Source organism: Neopelma chrysocephalum, unplaced genomic scaffold (assembly GCF_003984885.1).
Source record: "Neopelma chrysocephalum unplaced genomic scaffold, ASM398488v2 Primary Assembly neopelma1_60, whole genome shotgun sequence".
Taxonomy (NCBI): Eukaryota; Metazoa; Chordata; class Aves; order Passeriformes; family Pipridae; genus Neopelma; species Neopelma chrysocephalum.
The window spans coordinates 1,907,377-1,925,187 of record NW_020897715.1 but is presented as its reverse complement, the minus strand read 5'-3'; positions in this window follow the sequence as shown (position 1 = coordinate 1,925,187).

The following is a 17,811-nucleotide window of genomic DNA, read 5'->3' as shown; positions in this document are numbered from 1 at the left end:
TTAGCTCTTTTTTTTTTAATCTGTTCCTGAGGCACTGGATCAGAACTATATCTGGGTAAAGGAGTTTTCATGTACCAAATTTACTTTAGCTCCACATTGGAATACAAACATTTTTTTCCATGGCTATTTAAGACTAGAGTAATGTCAAAACAGGATTAAAACTTTCCTTCTTCTATCTCTTTTTCTGGTATTAGAAAGATCTGAAAATTAAGAACCCCCTGAGAAATGGCTGTTTTAAAAGAGTTCTGACCACTCACAGTCCTGATTTATCTTTTAGCATCCGATCCCACAGTCTACTTTGAAAGCTAAAGATTGTGGAGAACCAGTTCTGTGAATAAGTATTGCCACAGCCCTTATTATACACGGTGATGAACCTCACTTTGTGGTGATGCGTGATATGGAGAATTTATAAGAAAGAACAGCATTCAATTTAGTGTTTCAGAGCACCATGTTTTTCCACGGTACTGCAAGAGAACCATGTGTACATATGTGTATGCCATTAAAAGAGAAAGCCAGAGTGTACACAAGAGGAATAACTGTGATCTCAGCTTCCTTATTTCAAGACAGATGGCAAACTGATTAAACCAGAGTGCTTGGTATAATGGAAAAAGACTGAGCTACATGGCAGGGTCAGACTTGGCTTTTGAGAAAGTGAGAGCTGGGACAATCCACATGGAGAATAAAATAAGTGTAATGTCCCTCTTCTCTTCTGGATGAAGAGATGAAGGCAGGACATTTAGTCCCCCAAAGAGCAGAGTAGGCAGGAGCAAAACAGATTTCTCTTTACAATTAAAGAAGTACAGAATAGTTTAGGTTGGAAAAACCCTTTAAGATCATTAAGTCCAACTATTAAACCAACACTACCAAGCTCACCACTAAACCACGTTCCACATCTAAACATCTTTGAAATACCTCCAGGCATGTTGACTCAACCTCTTCCTTGGGCAACCTGTGCCAAGGCTTGAAAAGCAATTGGTTGAACAAATTATTCCTAATATCCAATCTAAACTTCCCCTGCTGCAGCTTGAGGACGTTTCCTCTTGTCCTACCTTGTCCTGTTCCTTGGGAGAAGAGACCAACCCCATCCTACACCCTCCTTTCAGGTAGTGGTAGAGAGCAATCAGGTCCTCCTTCAGACCCTTCCCCAACTCTGTTGCCCTTCCCTGGACACGCTCCAGCCCCTCAATGTCTTTCTTGTCGTGAGTGGCCCAAAAACTGAACACAGGATTTAAGGTGCAGCCTCACCAGTGCCAAGCACAGGGGGACAATCACTGCCCTGGTTCTGCTGGCCACACTGTTGTTAATAAAAAAGGGAGAAATGAAACAAGAAATTTCTTCTTTGTACACCAAGAGGAAGACTGAGTGTTTTCCCACCATATTTCAGTGCAATTTCTGAAAGTTTTGCCATTACATTCCTAAAATTATGCATTTAAGTAAAATTTTCTTTTTCGTTCCTTGTACTTTTATCTTAGCACCACAATAGACCAAATTTAAAACATTTAGAATTATTTCTTTTATGCACATAATTTCTAATATAATGCTTTTTAAAATAAAAGGTTTTAAGGGGAATAAGGGTAGAGGGGAGAGTTTCTTTGCCTGACAGTTTTATACTTATCACTCTGGTTAATATTTTAGTAGTCATTTACCTCAGAGAAAATTTTATTCTCTCCTCTTTAATGTATCAAATACGTTTCAAAATATACTCCTGATTTCCTGTGGTTTTCCACGTTTGAAAGTCAAACTGAATGCACGTAGTTAGAACCAGTTCACGTGAGTTCACTGAAATGATTTAAATTTTTTATTGCAGTAGTACTTTTCAGCACTTTTCAGCAAGTTACTACATGCTTTTCATTACATTCTTTTCCTTCAGAAACATTAGATAATTTGGACATTTTATTCTAAAAAATAGAAAGGAATCATAATTACATATTGTCAACAATATAATACCTGATGTTTTGAAGAACTGTCACTGATTTTTTTTCGAAGCATCCTCCCTTTTTTAAATGTTTTGAAGGCATGCATATGAAAATTGACAGAATGACAACTTGATATGCAAAAGCTCAGACTTCATCTTCACTATAGTGTTTGATGCAACACACACAAAGCAAACAACATGATTTTTTTAATTCTCCTTGCCTTTCACCTCAAGCCTTTATCCACTGCAGTAGCTATGACCATCAGCCATTCCAGTTTGTGACAACCAAGTAACAGCTTTTAGGCTTCAAAAAAGACTGACAGTCAAATTGAAGTCTCTAATGGAGGTTAAGCAGAGCTGACAGGGTTGCAGGGGTTTTTTTAGAATTCAAAATTTGTCGTTTGGATAAAAAAGATCCTGCAATGAAGACTGCTGTTCTGACAATTGTTGGACAGAGGACTTGCATTTAGGCCATCTCTATAGGGAAATAAATACATGTAAGAATTTCTCTAGTCTGCTATTACAAAAGATACACAGGAATTAGTCTTAGATTGTCACAGGTATTGCGGAGCCCTCCATTCAAGTCTCACTTTGCCAGTAGAGTTCATGCCATCTATTTTTTCTGTTCTGCTCTATTCCAAGGTCTGCACATTTACCTTTCTAATACTTCAAGTACTATTTGGCAGTACAATAGATATTATTACATTTCCATAAAGAATTATTTGTTTTCATATTGAGAATAGATTGTTAAATTGTACAATACTGGTGTATGTGTAAAATAATCCCACTGTACATAAGCATAAATGGTCATATTTACCTCCTCTTCACACATGTCAGGCAGAGTGATACGAAGCAGTTAAAATCACTCTCCCCATGCAGAAGAACTGAGTTTTTCCTTGGGTGTAAGACAGTGGAGACTAATAGAAAATATCAAATGAAAAGTCATCTAAAACTATAGTTTTTCCTTTAATTTCCCAATATGCTTACATTGGTCCAACGTTATCAGACAGCAAATGAGGGAATTCACAGTTAATTTCCCATTCTTTCTTACCCACTGCAGGAACATACTCTTCTATGACTGTGCATTATTGGCAATCAGGAGTATGAATGGCATTTGTATAAAACAACTCATCTGTTCTCAAAAAAACCCCAGATGTATAACTGTTTATACACCTAATATAATTCAAATTGCTTAGTATTTATCATAACTATTAGAAGTATTTTAAAGCTGGCAATCTCCTCTGGCAGCCCAGAAACCCCCCATGTCCAGGGCTGCATCCAAAGCAGTGTGGGCAGCAGGGGAGGGAGGGGATTCTGCCCCTCTGCTCTGCTCTGCTGAGACCCCACCTGCAGTGCTGCCTCCAGCTCTGGGGTCCCAGCACAAGGAGGACATGGACCTGTTGGAGTGAGTCCAGAGGAGGTACCAAGTTGATTAGAGGTTTGGAGCACCTCTTCCATGAGGAAAGGCTGAGAAAATTGGGAATGTTCAGTCTGGAGAAGAGAAGGCTTTGGAGTGACCTAATTGTGACTTTCCAGTGCCTGAAGGGAGACTATAAGGAAGATTGAGAAAGATTGTTTACAAGGGCCTGTGGTGACAGGACAAGGGGGAATGGCTTCAGAGCGAGAGTAGATTTAGATGAGATATTAGGAAGAAATTCTTTCCTGTGAGGGTTGTGAGACACTGGCACAGGTTTCACAGAGAAGCTGTGGATGCCCCATCCCTGGAAGTGTTCAAGGCCAGGTTGGATGGACCTCTGAGCAACCTGGTTTAGTGGAAGTTGTCCCTGCCCATGGAAAGTGGACTGGCACTAGATAGCTTTTACGGTTCCTTCCAATTCAGACCATTCTATGATTCTGTGAAACAAAGTGAAAACAACAAGTCAGATGTAGAAATATTCCTCCATTTACATTTTTATCTAACTGCACTTATAATAAAGAAGGAACACAGATTTTATCTCCGAATGAAACAAGAGAAGCTAACCTCATGCTATGTTTCTACTGCTTAACACTATTAGTAGGGAAGAATAGCTTGGAGTTTTGGAAAAGTTGCAAATAGTCAAGATTTTTTTCTTTTTAAAAGATCTAATCTCTATTTACTAAGGTTAGGGGCTTTTCTTACCTTAAGAATGAAAGAGAAATAATCTGTCCATTGTACATGTAGTTTAGGAAGAAAAAATATTCTACCATTTGCCTTGCTTAAAATACATGAGCTGGAAAATCAAGAGGCAAAGCTACAGCACATAGCAAAATAAAACCACTTTAATTATTCCTTTTTAAAAATGGTATGATATCTGGTTTGGAGTTATCTATTTTGAACAAAGAAATATTGCTTTTTTGTACTTAAAACCCTAGCAGTGGCACTGAATAGCTATACAGTTCATTTACAATTTATATATTTACTTCTCTGATCTCTGAATTTTAGTCTTAGAACTCTTTCTCTCTATTGATTTTGAAACCATCAGGCCAGACCCCTGGGATTATCATGAAGACCTTCCATAAGCAAATCTCCCTTTTGAGGACAGCACAAGGGATGTTAAATGTAAAACTATGGGTATATGAGAAGTTAAAGAACAAACAGCATTTATGAGAAACAAGAACTACACTGCAGAATTCTTTGTATGAGGGAGCATAATAAATTCAGAAAATGCAATGATACAAGAGGTGTGTCTCAGATTTGTATAAATATAGATTCCTATAAATCTGAGACTGGAGATTAATTATCTCCCTAAATAGCTGAAATGTCAATACTGGAAAGTCTTAATCCTAGATTTATGCTACTTACAGTGTGGGATGGCCAAAAAATGAAACAGTAGTAAAGCAACTGTACCCTGAGATCCATAGTAAATTTTAATGTAAAATAAAACAAAAGCTTAACTGCCAAAAACCCAGAAACCCTAGATCTTATGCCTTTTCAGACCATCTTATAGGAAAGGAAGAGGAGGTAAAGAAAAAAAGACCATCTCTAGGTCAAATTTTGTATTTCAAAGGCATTTCTCTAACATGAGGAATTAATGATTGGTACTGGAAAGTGCAATGCAGATATGGTCCCACTCTACTATGCACACATCCAATCTACTCACAGAGGCACAAACATTCCAGGATTCATGACTTAATTTTTCTTCTCACATTCAAAATAGTTGCTACATCCAGATTTAAAGTAAATCATTTAACTGTTTCTAATTTTATCCTCGAAATATATTCCTGCATGTGGAGAAATATATCTTGATGAAATCAGAACATTTTTAAACTGCTAGTGCTTCTGTTCCTTTAATAGCTATTGCTGTATGGAATAGTTAAATGCTTGACTTTATTGTATAACTAATATTTCTAGATTTATTAAAAGGTTCTATTTTACAAACCTGTCAACCTTACAAATTCCATTCTCAGTGCTACAGTGTAAATCAATATAACTGTAACTATTTTCAATCACATCTTATTTTAACACAATTATTTCATTCTGAAATTTGGGAGCACTTAGTATTAATGCAACTGATGCAAAGTGACAGTCTCTGTCTTATAGTGAAAATATAATTTAAGAATAAAGTATTGATCCATTTAAGTCTGAATAGTAAGAAATAATGCTTATCTACAATCTTAGCATTTCTTTCATCTCATGCTATTAGTGCTGCAAGCTAAAGCTGTTGTAGCTTGCTCAGAAATGTTTTAAATTAAAAGGCTTGGATCTGGATCTCAAGAAGCTTGGATTCAGACCTAGATCTCCACATCTCCACAGCTTTGTAGGGTTTCTAGCACTCATTTTGCTTCACACTTATCAGGAATTCAGTTTTATTTTGAAAACATCTTAAAATCTAGTTTTGGCCTATACAGTGGGTATGCAAAACCCCCTCAGACTGCAGAAATTCCCTGCTTAAGAAATGAGCTTTCACCAAAACTACTGAAATATTATAATACTCAAAATCAAATCCTTCTTCAGATTCTGTATCAGTAGAGAACCTAGATTTGATAACATTTACCATTCTAATACTCATAATTCCTCTCTAATCAAACCAAAATTATCCTAGAGATAAATAAGATTTTTTCCTAATTCTCATCTAATTGAATCAGGTCATACAAGTTATACGTAGTTCAAACAAAGTCCTACAGAAAACACTCGGGCTTCTTAATTAAAATTGCATCATCAAACTGATGGGCTGATTTTCTAGGAGCTATTCTTATTGAGCCATTCTTTGGCTATTGCTCAATCACGGATGATCCATGCTTGAGACTCATAACAGGGTTTTATTGGCATTTATTTGGGAAAACCTGGCACTTCTGATTTGTAGCCTTGGGTTGTGGTTTAACCCCAGCGAGCAGCCGAGCCCCACACAGCTGCTTGCTCACTGCCCTCACCAGTGGGACTGGGGAGAAAATTGGAAAGGTAAAAGCTAGAAAACTCATGGATTAAAACAAATAGAGCTTAATAGGAAAAGCAAAGGCCATGAGTGCTAGTAAATCAAAATAAGGAATTCATTCACTGTTCTCCATGGGCAGGCAGGTGTTCAGCCATCCCCAGGAAAGCAGGGCCCCATCACGTGTAATGATGACTTGGGAAGACAAATGCCATCACTCTGAATGTCCCCCTTCTGGCAAAGAGCCAAGAGCATCTTGGGCTATGTTAGGTAGAACCTGCCAGCAGGTTAAGGAAGGTGATCCTTCTCTGCTTCACCCTGGAAAAACACATCTGGATCCTGGGTCCAGTGCTGGTAAAAGATGGGTCCCTGGTAAAAGATAGACAGGGATGTGCACTGCAGCAAGTTCAGTGGAGGGATATAAGGGCTTGGTCTGTCTGTCTCATGAAGAGGTTGGAAGAGCTGGAACTGTTCAGCAGGGACCAGAAAAGGCTTTCTTGAATTATAAACATGTGTATGAATAGATGATGGTGATCAGTGACAAGGAAGAAGCAATGACTACAAACTGAAAAAACAGGAAATATCATTTAAAATTAAGGAAGATTTTTTTTTCCAGAGAAAATAGTCGAACTCCATGGAGGTTGTGGAATCTCCATTCCTAGGGATGTCCAAAACCTGACTTTACACAGCCCTAAGCAGTCTGATGGAGCTGACCATTTCACCATCCTGCTGTTGTAACACAGAGATGACCATTTCCTCTTCTACAGGTTTCAACTCAAAAGGAATGAACTGAACTTTCTGTAATATCACAAGGTATATTAGAGTTGAGGGAACTGGAGATGAAAGAGCAGCCACAACAAACTGTGAAAAAAACCCAAACATTCTGCAGTTCTGGAGTTTCTTAGAGGTAGTACAAGAGTATTAAATGATCATTGTGATGAACTGCCATAATTTGATGTTACTTAATGAATTTGATACCATACTGCAGACAATACCCCAGAACAAGAAGTTAAGTGTCAAGCGTGCTTAAAATCTTACTCAGAAATAGAGTATAAAGGCCCAAAGTATTGGAGAATTCTTTTAAAAGCATGTTAATGTACTTTCTGAAAATAAAGACAAATACTAAGTAGTAGATTCTTACTTATTATTTTTCTTCCTGTGTGCATAAAGTGTTGTTTTGTTTTGTTGTTTTTTTCCTCTTAAGAAGCTGGTCAGCAAAAGGAAGGGGTTAACAATACCTAGCAGTCAGGATCCCTGTTCTTTGTGAGATTTCTACAGAGTAAAATGCTTGCAGTTTCCTAACAAATTGTCCATGACCTGATTATTTGTCAGAATGCAAGAAATATGGGATTCATATTTCATGGTAAACATAGTATTTTTAAAGCAATCTATTTCTCTGAAACTCTGCCTTGACCTCTTTTCTTTTTCTTTTTTTCACTGTTTCTTTCAATAGTCTAAGAATCTATGAAGAAATGTGACTAACCAGAAAAATATAAAATTTCTCTACCTTACTGGGAGAGATGAAGATCCTTACTTTGCTCTTATTTGCATTTCTGTAATTTATCAGTTTATTACTTGATTGATGCATCAGTAGTTTGAGATATACACTGAATGTTAGCAGGACCAAAATCAAGTGATGAGGATTTTCTCTAGCCCTTGTTTGGAACGGAGAGGGAACAAAGGCTATTAACTAAAAACAATGCCACCCCAACCAATTATTACTAAAGGCTGATACTACCACCTTGTGTCTGTAGGCCTAAAAGATTTTAAATATGTGTTGGCAACACATTACTCATAATCTGAGTCTTTAAAATAATTTTACATAGTTCAGTAAATTTTCTGAAAACATAATTCAAATCCAGTAACACTTTTATATACAGAACTTTTGAAAGGGAGAAATATGTGAATGTCTGAAAGAAACAAAACAAAATCACTTTTCTGTAACATGGAGACTTGAGAATCCCACAGAGATAACAAAACATGAGTAGCACTGCTGATCTAAGCCAAAACAAACCAGACACTTTTTGACAAAAGAGAGAATGAGGAAAAGTGTCAGTTACTAAGCATCTGTTGCCACATATAAAATGCCTGTAAGTTCTCACCTGATGAATAACCAGGTTTGGCCAGTAAATTACTAGTAATGTGGTTCCTCAGCTCTCTGGAATGTTTTGAGGATAATTCTAATTCCAGGGGGATGCTGAGTACAAAGAACTTCTGAAAAATAGGTCTTATTGAGCTTCTGTTTTAAGTATTTCTCCTTTGGTTTTGTTACTTTAACACTATCTGAAGTCTATGGAGATAATATATTAAAATGTATAAAAATATTCATATACTATTATTTAATATAAAAAGTAACATTGGTTGTTGAAGTCAGATACTCTTGCAAAAGAACTTGTGCTCTACATTTAATTTCACAGGATGAGGATTCATTTACTAAGATTTTTTTCTTTATCCTAAAGAGAAAAATAATGATGGGACTGAAAAAATTTGATTACTGAACATGGTTACATACAAATCACAGACACCAGACCAAAACTTGATAAGATAAATTTAATTAAACAAGATCTATGCACTGCAATTCAGTATAACTACAAAATAACTTTGAAACCTATTGCCTAAATTAAAGAACTTGAAGTTAGACTACTTTATTTTGGGGCTATTTTACTCATAAGAAAGTAAATTACTTGGAATCGGAAATAGCCCTACGCTTTGCTGAATATTGTATTTTGAAATATAAACCATAAGAAATAAACCAAATTACTTCTGTTACTATAACAATATTGAGGACTGCAACATAAATGTTGCTGTTGCTCCAGTGGTAAATGGTACTTTTGTTACAGTAACAGAATAAAGTGAAAGAGTAAAGTGATGGTGAACGGGGCTGCATCCAGTTGGGATCCGGTCACTAGTGGTGTCCCCCAGGGATTAGTGTTGGGCCCAGTCCTGTTTAATATCTTTATTGATGATCTGGATGAGGGGATTGAGTCCACCATTACCAATTTGCAGATGACACCAAGTTGGGGAAGAGTATTGATCTGCTGGAGAGTAGGAGGGCTCTTCAGATGGACCTGGACAAACTGGAGAGTTGGGCTGATTCCAACGGGATGAGGTTCAACAAGGCCAGTGCCGGGTCCTGCACTTTGGCCACAAAAACCCCCTGCAGCACTACAGGCTGGGGACAGAGTGGCTGGAGAGCAGCCAGGCAGAAAGGAACCTGGGAGTTTGGATTGACAGGAAGCTGAATATGAACCAGCAGTGTGCCCAGGTGGCCAAGAAGGCCAATGGCATCCTGGCCTGGATCAGGAACAGTGCGGCCAACAGGTCCAGGGAAGTGATTCTTCCCCTGTGAGGGGAGGGGATTCTTCCCAGCTCTGGTGAGGCAACACCTCAAGTACTGTGTCGAGTTCTGGGCCCCTCAGTTCAGGAAGGATATTGAGGTGTTGGAGCAAGTCCAGAGAAGAACAACAAGGCTGGGGAAGGGACTGGAGCACAAGTCCTATGAGGAGAGGCTGAGGGAGCTGGGGTTGTTCAGCCTGGAGAAGAGGAGGCTCAGGGGAGACCTCATCACTCTCTACAACTCCCTGACAGGCGGTTGTAGTCAGGTGGGCATCAGTCTCTTCTCCCAGGCAACCAGCAGTAGGACAAGAGGGCATGGTCTGCCAGGGGAGTTTAAGTTGAATATTAGGAAAAAATTTATTACAGAGAGGGTAATCAGGCATTGGAATGGGCTGCCCAGGGAAGTGGTGGATTCACCGTCCCTGGAGATTTTTAAGATGAGACTGGATGTGGCATCAGTGCCATGGTCTAGTAACCACAGCGGTGTTGGATCAAGGGTTGGACTTGATGATCTCGGAGGTCTTTTTCAACCCAGTTGATTCTATGATTCTATGATTCTATGATTCTATGACCTACACTTGCAGAAAATAAGAAATAATTTTCAAGTAGTTCCTCGGAAGGAACTATTCCTCCTTTCCTCTCTTCCGTCAGAAATCTCCTGCCCTTTTCTGAGGAAGAAAAGCATTTATTTTTAGAAAGATTTATATGTGTTTCATGAATTATGTCCTGCTATAGCAGCCTGGGCAAGGCTTCAGCATTTCCCCAAGTAAATTCTCACATCAGCTTCTTCCCAGAGCTGGCTGTGCAGGTCAGATAGAGGTAGGTGAAAGAAACATAAGAATAGAGCTGGGTATGAGCTATGGGACCCTGAAAAATTCAAAGTGTCAGACCTGCTGTTTCTGTGCCAGACTAGGGCTACAGGGAACGCAGGCAGACTGTTTTATCCCAAGGACTGGACTGGTCTTCAAATGAACAAAGAATAAGGAGAATATGAATATACTAACTTCCTTTAGCTTCATTATCCTGTACCTAGCCATGACACTTATCTTCATGGAACACCAAATATCAACCCACCTAATCAATCTGAGCATCATCTTTTTTCAAACATGAGAAAAAAAATGCCTCTGAAAACTGAAACTGATGGAGAAACAACTGACTTTGTTATGGACTTCTTGCAACTACTTCTTCTGCAACATCTGTAACTTAAGTCAGCATTTCTGTTCCTGAGTATGAACTCACATACCAGAGAAACTGTGATTGTTCCATTGTGATTTGAAACTATGTTTTAATATTGCACAAAACAGCAAAAAATGCGCTCATTTTACAAAAATCTGTTCCCACTAATTTTCACCTACTTCACAACCTCACAAAGCAACTAAAATTCAGTTTGACTAAGTAAGCAAAGGTATTCCTGAGCTGATTTCAACAAGCTGTCTGTATCACAGAATCCCAGAAGGGACCACAGTGGGTCATCTGGTCCAACCTCCCTGCTCAAGCAGGGTCATCCCAGAGTTCATGGCACAGGATTGCATCCAGACAGTTCTGGAATATCTCCAGTGAGGGAGACTCCACAACTTCTCTGGGCAATCTGTTCAGTGCTGAGTCACTGCACGGTAAAGTTCTTCCTCATGTTCAGTTGGAACTTCCTGGACATCAGTTCCTGCTCGTTGCCTGCTCGGCGCCACCGAGCAGAGCCTGGTCCATGCCTTGACACTTTCCCTTCAGATAATTGCATACCTTGATGAAGTCCCCTCTCATCCATCTCTTCTTGAGGCTGAACAGCCCCAGCTGCATCAGCCTTCCCTTGAAAGAGAGATGCTCCAATCTCTTCATCCTCTCTGTAGCCTCTTCTGGACCCGCTCCAGAAGCTCTGTGTCTCTCTTGTCCTAAGGAGCCCCCAGCTGGACACAGCACTCCAAATGTGCCTCACCAGGGCTGAGTAGAGGGGCAGGATCACCTCCCTGACCTGCTGGCAATGCTGACAATGCTCTTCCTAATTCTAACATTTCACTATGCAAATACCCATTGATCTTCATAGTAGTGTGCAAGAATCTATTTAAATTATCAGCACTGTTGCCTATGCCTATTTGCTGACTATTTTATGCACCTAAAATACATTTTTCCATGCAGAAATAAAAAAATTTTTTGAAAGAATTTTAATAATTTATGTTTCAGCTACTTTTATTTTAGCATTCTGAAAATATGATTTTTTTTTATTTTTTGCCTTTCATTAACGGTTAGGAATGAGGAGAAGCCATTGCATTCCATTAAAATTTCTTACTTGGAGCACAACATTAAATCAGACAAGGAAGTTTCTCAGAAACTGAAAATTTCTTAATGAATTCTCCAAAGGTAATAATAGGACAAAGAAAAAGAAGACTTATATAATAGCTTCCTTTTAAAAACAATGCTTCTCTATTTTATTTGTGTTCTTTTCCATTTTCTAACTGGAGGACTTTGAAAAATAGGAGACTGTGGTAGAGGGTCCTTTAAAATTTACATGTAAGGAATTTTGTGTAGAAGGTTGTAAAAGGCCTTCCCTCGAGAAATTTTCTGCAAGAGAAGCTGCTGAGTAAGGAAAGGGAAGAGTAGTCAACCAGAAGATTTAGAAAATCAATGTCAGAAAAATGAATTCAGAAAAACACTTCTGAACTCCCACTTGGAAATATCTTAAGGTTTATGCATAGAGTAAAAGAAATGCTGAGAGTAAAAGAAATGCTAACATTCATAAGAAAAGTAAGACAATATCCTATCAAAGTAGTGGAGAGCCACATGCAAGTAACCTCACCAAGGCAGAAAGAAGTCCTTCACTAAAGGAAACAGTTTCTCTTAAGAGAAATATTTAATCCCATAAAAGATACCAAGAGCTGGCACATCAATCAGGGAAGAAAGAAGGACAAGCAGCAGCCAAAGTCATCCAAGAATTCTAATTCATGTCCCATGAAGGATATTGGCATAGGAGGCCTCTACAAACTTTTCAAAGCTGAACTACCTTCTTGTCAATAAGTTAGTTTACATTGACACTCTAAATGCAAACAATGGTTTTAATCTATAAATATTGACAGACCTTGTCATTGTAGCCAATGCAGAGGTCAGTGAGGCATATAAATTATAAATGTACAATTTAGCTTAGAATTAATATATCGACTTGCCCTGAATTCGAAAGTAAGCACGCTAAAGTGGGGTAGCCAACAGCAGTAGGTGAGCACTTTACAGTAAGTGAGCATTTTATAGTATGTGAGCATTTTACAGTACTGTGATTGCACAGTCAGACAAAATCTTACATTAGTATTTAAGCAATACGACAAACATAGGAGGGAGGGTGATAGTTACACTTCCAAGCAACCAGAGCAACAAAGTCACCACATGGAAGAAAAGGGTGAAAATAGGCAGGTCACCTTGCTGAAGAACAGTAGAAGGATGTTTGGCAAAACAGAATCACAGACTGCTCCTCCACAGAATCAACCTCCCTGCTCAAGCAGGGTCCAGACAGTTCTGGAATATCTCCAGTGAGGGAACTCCCCATCCTCTCTGGGCACTCTGTTACACTGCTCAATCACCTGCACAGTAAAGTTCTTCCTTGTGTTCAGGTGGAACTTCCTGTGCATCAGGTTCTGCCATTACCTCTTGACCACTGAGAGCCTGGGTCCATCCCCTTGACACCCTCCCTTCAGAAACTTGTAGACACTGATGAGGTCCTGTTGCATGACAGTTGCTCTGAAAGCTAAATTCCCAGCTGTATCTAAGGCCTATATTTAGAGGTTCCAAAATCTATACAAACAAGGCCTAGATAATGGGAAGACTAGAGGAAAAAATGGTATTAAGTCAGAGTAGATACATATCCTTTCTGCCTCACTAATGACAAAACTTTTTTTTCTTATAGTCTATTAATCCTCAGAAGAAGATCCAGTGAAATGCTAAAAACTGAAGAAAATTTTAAGGTCAGACAACAAAACATGATCCTCACTTAGTAAAGACGTTAACATTAAAAAAAAAAAAATGAAACTCTTTCCTTATTCACATACAAAAATTTGGTGGTACATCTGAAAAATCCTCAGAAATCTACAGTTCCAAGCAAAATATCAAGGAAAGCTAGCAGTGTTATCTACAAATTAGAAGCAATGATTTTGCAGAGGCTTCTTTTGTCCTTTAGACAATTTTGTGTGGCAAGCTTGAAAAAGAAGTCAACCTCAGCAGTATTCATTCATGATACAGGAATGCCCTGAGATTTTGTGTCCCCATCTTGTGATGTCTCTAGACAATAGTGAAGAAAAGACAAGGCATTTCAGTTCTTCCTGCAGAACCATATTTTTGTCCCCCCTCATCCTTTTCTGTTAAAGACAATGAAGGACTAATCAAATGACAACCTTAAAATTGTTTCACACTGAAAGAACAGATGTTTTAAAAGTAGTTTTTAAAATTGTTTCTGCTAGCGACTATTCAAATGGGAAGTATTATGAGGGATGAGTCCCTTCAAACTATCTCTTTTCCTTGGGCTAATGATGATAAACTAGTCATGAAGTGTAAAACTGCACAGTGACATTAGTGTGCTTCTGTTATGTAAAAGAGCTCCATAAAATCATAGAATCACTGAATGATTTAGGTTGGAAAGGGCCTTAAAGATCATCCAGTTTCAACCTCCCTGTCATGGAAAGGGACACTTTTCACTAGACCAGGTTGCTCAGAGCTCCATCCAACCTGGCCTTGAACACTTCCAGGGATGGGGCATCCACAGCTTCTCTGGGCAACTTGTTCCAGTGCCTCCGCCCTTACAGGAAAATTTTTTTTCAATATCTAATCTAACCCTACTCTCTTTTGGTTTTAAGCCATTCCTCTGGGTTCTATCACTAAAATTCCCTCTCTGGCTTTCTTGCAGGCCACCTTCAGGTACTGAAAGGTGCTGTAAGGTCTCCTCAGAGCCTGTTCAGCTCTCCAGGCTGAACAGCCCCAGCTGTCACTTGGTGACCTCTTCCACAGCCAAAGAATTGCAATTTTGTGAGTTTTGCAGCTTTTTAGTATGAATAAATATGGACATTCTGGTTGTGTATATCAGCGTAAATGAAAGGAATTCCCATTGTCAGCTAGAATTTAACCTCAGGGATAATTAACAATATGTCTCTCTAGTTGCATATTCAATATGTGTTGCTTGTATCCTCACTAAATAATATATGTAAGAAATCACTATATTAGTGAATCAAACACAATCAGACAACATAAACACTGTTGCTATACCTTTAAATGTGAATGCTTTGCCGAAGTCTTTCTTTTTCAAAGGTAATTGTGTTTACTCATATAACAACTTAATGACCACCCAAACTTTGTTCTTACTAAGTAAAAATAAAAGGAAAGTGAGCTTCAAAATGTAATCCTGTCTCTTTTTTTTTTTTTTTTTTGCTAGCTATATGTTGTCTAAAATGTCATATGGGGTGATAAGGTCTGAAAAATTATGTAAAGGAAAGTTATACATCTTGCAGTGTCTCACCAGTCTCTAAAGCTTCCATATGATTCCAAACCTCTGTGAAATTTTGGAATAGCCAGAAGACTGTTGAGTAGATTTATTCAGCACACTGAACCCCTCTTTAAAATGTGACAAACAAAACAAAATATATGGTATGGAAAGACAATAAATGCAGGTAATGATCTCAAGATTTGAACTATAATGAAAGTAGATATTTTAATGGAGCATATTCCCACTTCCAAAATTGGATGTCTAGCTTTATCTAAGTTTGATGCAAACAAAATATAACCTGAAAAACTTTAATATAAAGATAACAATATTTAGACACAGGCAGAACTTTTCTACTTTGTTTTTTCTTTCAATATTTTACACAAATATTAAAGTTAGGTGGTAGTTCTCAGACAAGATATGACTGGGAAAATGTATTTCAAAATGCTTGTTTTCTCAGCTTCTGTGTATTCATATTATTTACAAAAGCAGTGAAAAAAAAAAAAAAGCCAGGGATGTATAACACCTGAAAAACCCTGTCATTATCAAAAGGAAACATTTCCAAGTCTCAATCTCCTAAACAACAATGACAAAATATTAGAGTTTGGACAAGTGTTAGGTGTACGTTTAAGCTGCCTATTCATGACTGAACTTTTTTTAAGCTATTATTTTACAAAAATTGCTACCCATGTTTTTTGCCCCTCAGAACTCTTCCACTTATTTCCTCATTTAAGAGACTTTCACATCTCTGTCCAACCTTTTTCCGCTCTTGCTGATATCAGTGCTTTGATTACCCAACTGTGGGGTTGAAATTTTGCCTTTCACTTATAACTGGTTGAAACAGAAAAGAATATTTAAAACTTTGGAGGCACTTCCTGAAGCAGTTTAAATTCAGTTCTGTAGGAAACCACAAAGGCCACTCGAGAAGTTGTACAAATCCACATCATTGCACTGAGGTTCATCTATTTTTATACATAGTGATACCAGAATGTTGCAATTATTTTCATAGCCTAAGTTTTCATTAAAACTTCCAAAGATGTGCTTCTAAAGCACAGCTTGTCTTTAAATCAGCTGCTCTGTCCTTTTCTCTCTTTTGTATCACGTCTTTTTTCCTACTATTAATTATTTCTCTCACAGGCAGTTAAGTTATGAGGTACACAGAAAGTACAAGAGATTCAAAGGATTGATGATTCACTGATTATGCAGAGGATACACGTCCATCAAAAGATCAACTAGAAGTGGACTGCCATTGGTATGCTATTTATTAGGCTTTGCAATCCCCGCATTTCTTTGATTTTCCTCTGTAATGTTTCATCTTCTCCCTTCGTCATCTTCAAGGTGGAACTGTAAAACAAATGCCACACTTTCATAGCAACTATTCTTGCAACATCACTATGAATAGTTGCTTGAAAGATTTTTATTTTTTTAAAACAAATTGTGTATATCATCCAGTCTGGGCTATTGAGAATACTTGTAAAAAATTTATCATATAGATAGAAAATAACCAGAAAATGGAGAGATAAACTACACTACCACCTGTCATCTGAAGATCTTTTGTACTAATATGCAGTACTTGAGTCACAACTCACTTGTAATCCCACATATGCATTTCTGCATAGAAAATGTGTAAAATTATATCTATATATTAAAATTTATTTTACTGAAGCTGTCTGCAGATTGGATAATGTTTAATGCTAGTAGTAATTCTGTATCTTGTTGACATTTCCTGTGTTATGCTACATATAGCCTATCACTGCTATCTCTGCTGGGTAGCAAAGACAGGATCTCCGTGATTACTATATGCTGCCTGATTTCATATCCATTTAATTAATCCTGAGTACTTTCTGATTAAATTTTCATAAACTGTATCTTGGTGCTTTGTGTATTAGACATCTTTTGCGTGGGCAGTAATCACTACTGATACACAGATATCAGAGAGTACATTAAACAAATAAATACACTGAGGGTTTTGTAAGTCCAGTTTCTATGGGCATCATAAGTAGATTTACCCAGCACCTCAGTGACAGAAAACAATAACAATCTATTTACCATCTCAAGTCTTACATATCTAGACATGGGGGAAAAAATGTTTGTGTACATGACAAAACAGCTGCATTTTAATTTCTGCTTTCCATGAGCTGCTAAAGAAGAAATTGTTGCCAAGGGAGGAAGGACCAGAAACACTCATGAACCTGGGAAGATGGAAAGGCAAGGAGAAATTTAGGTCATTTATTGGGCTGGGCAAGTTTATCTTCCAAGATGGATCTTATGTGAATGGCATCATTAGGAGACAGTGCTCCTCCGTATTTGAGTTCTGGCTATATAACTCTCCCCAGATTGTCTTGACAGCACAATACAACACTGTCAGGAAAACCAAGAATTTTCTTCATTCAAACCCTGAGTTTTAGTGATGATCAGCGTTATTAAAAAGGAAGGGATTTAAGTGTGATCCTTAATCATACCTACTTTTATAAGAGATGGCTTATTACATTTATAGTTGTTTTTTTCCTAGTCTAGTGCTACCCATATACATCACTCTGGCAATTTAGCTGTTCAGTCTTTTGTGTATGATATAATGAGCCTTCTAGAAGCAATGTCATAGGTCTCTATTATGGCTATATCAGTGCAAACAATTGCAGATATATCAGAGCTTGCTTTTCCCAGACTCACTTGGGAATCACTCAAGCACTTCAGCACAACATTCAGCTCTGGCTGGTAAGTTGCCTTGGAAATCCCTTCAGAAGAAAAGAATAGAAGCAATTATT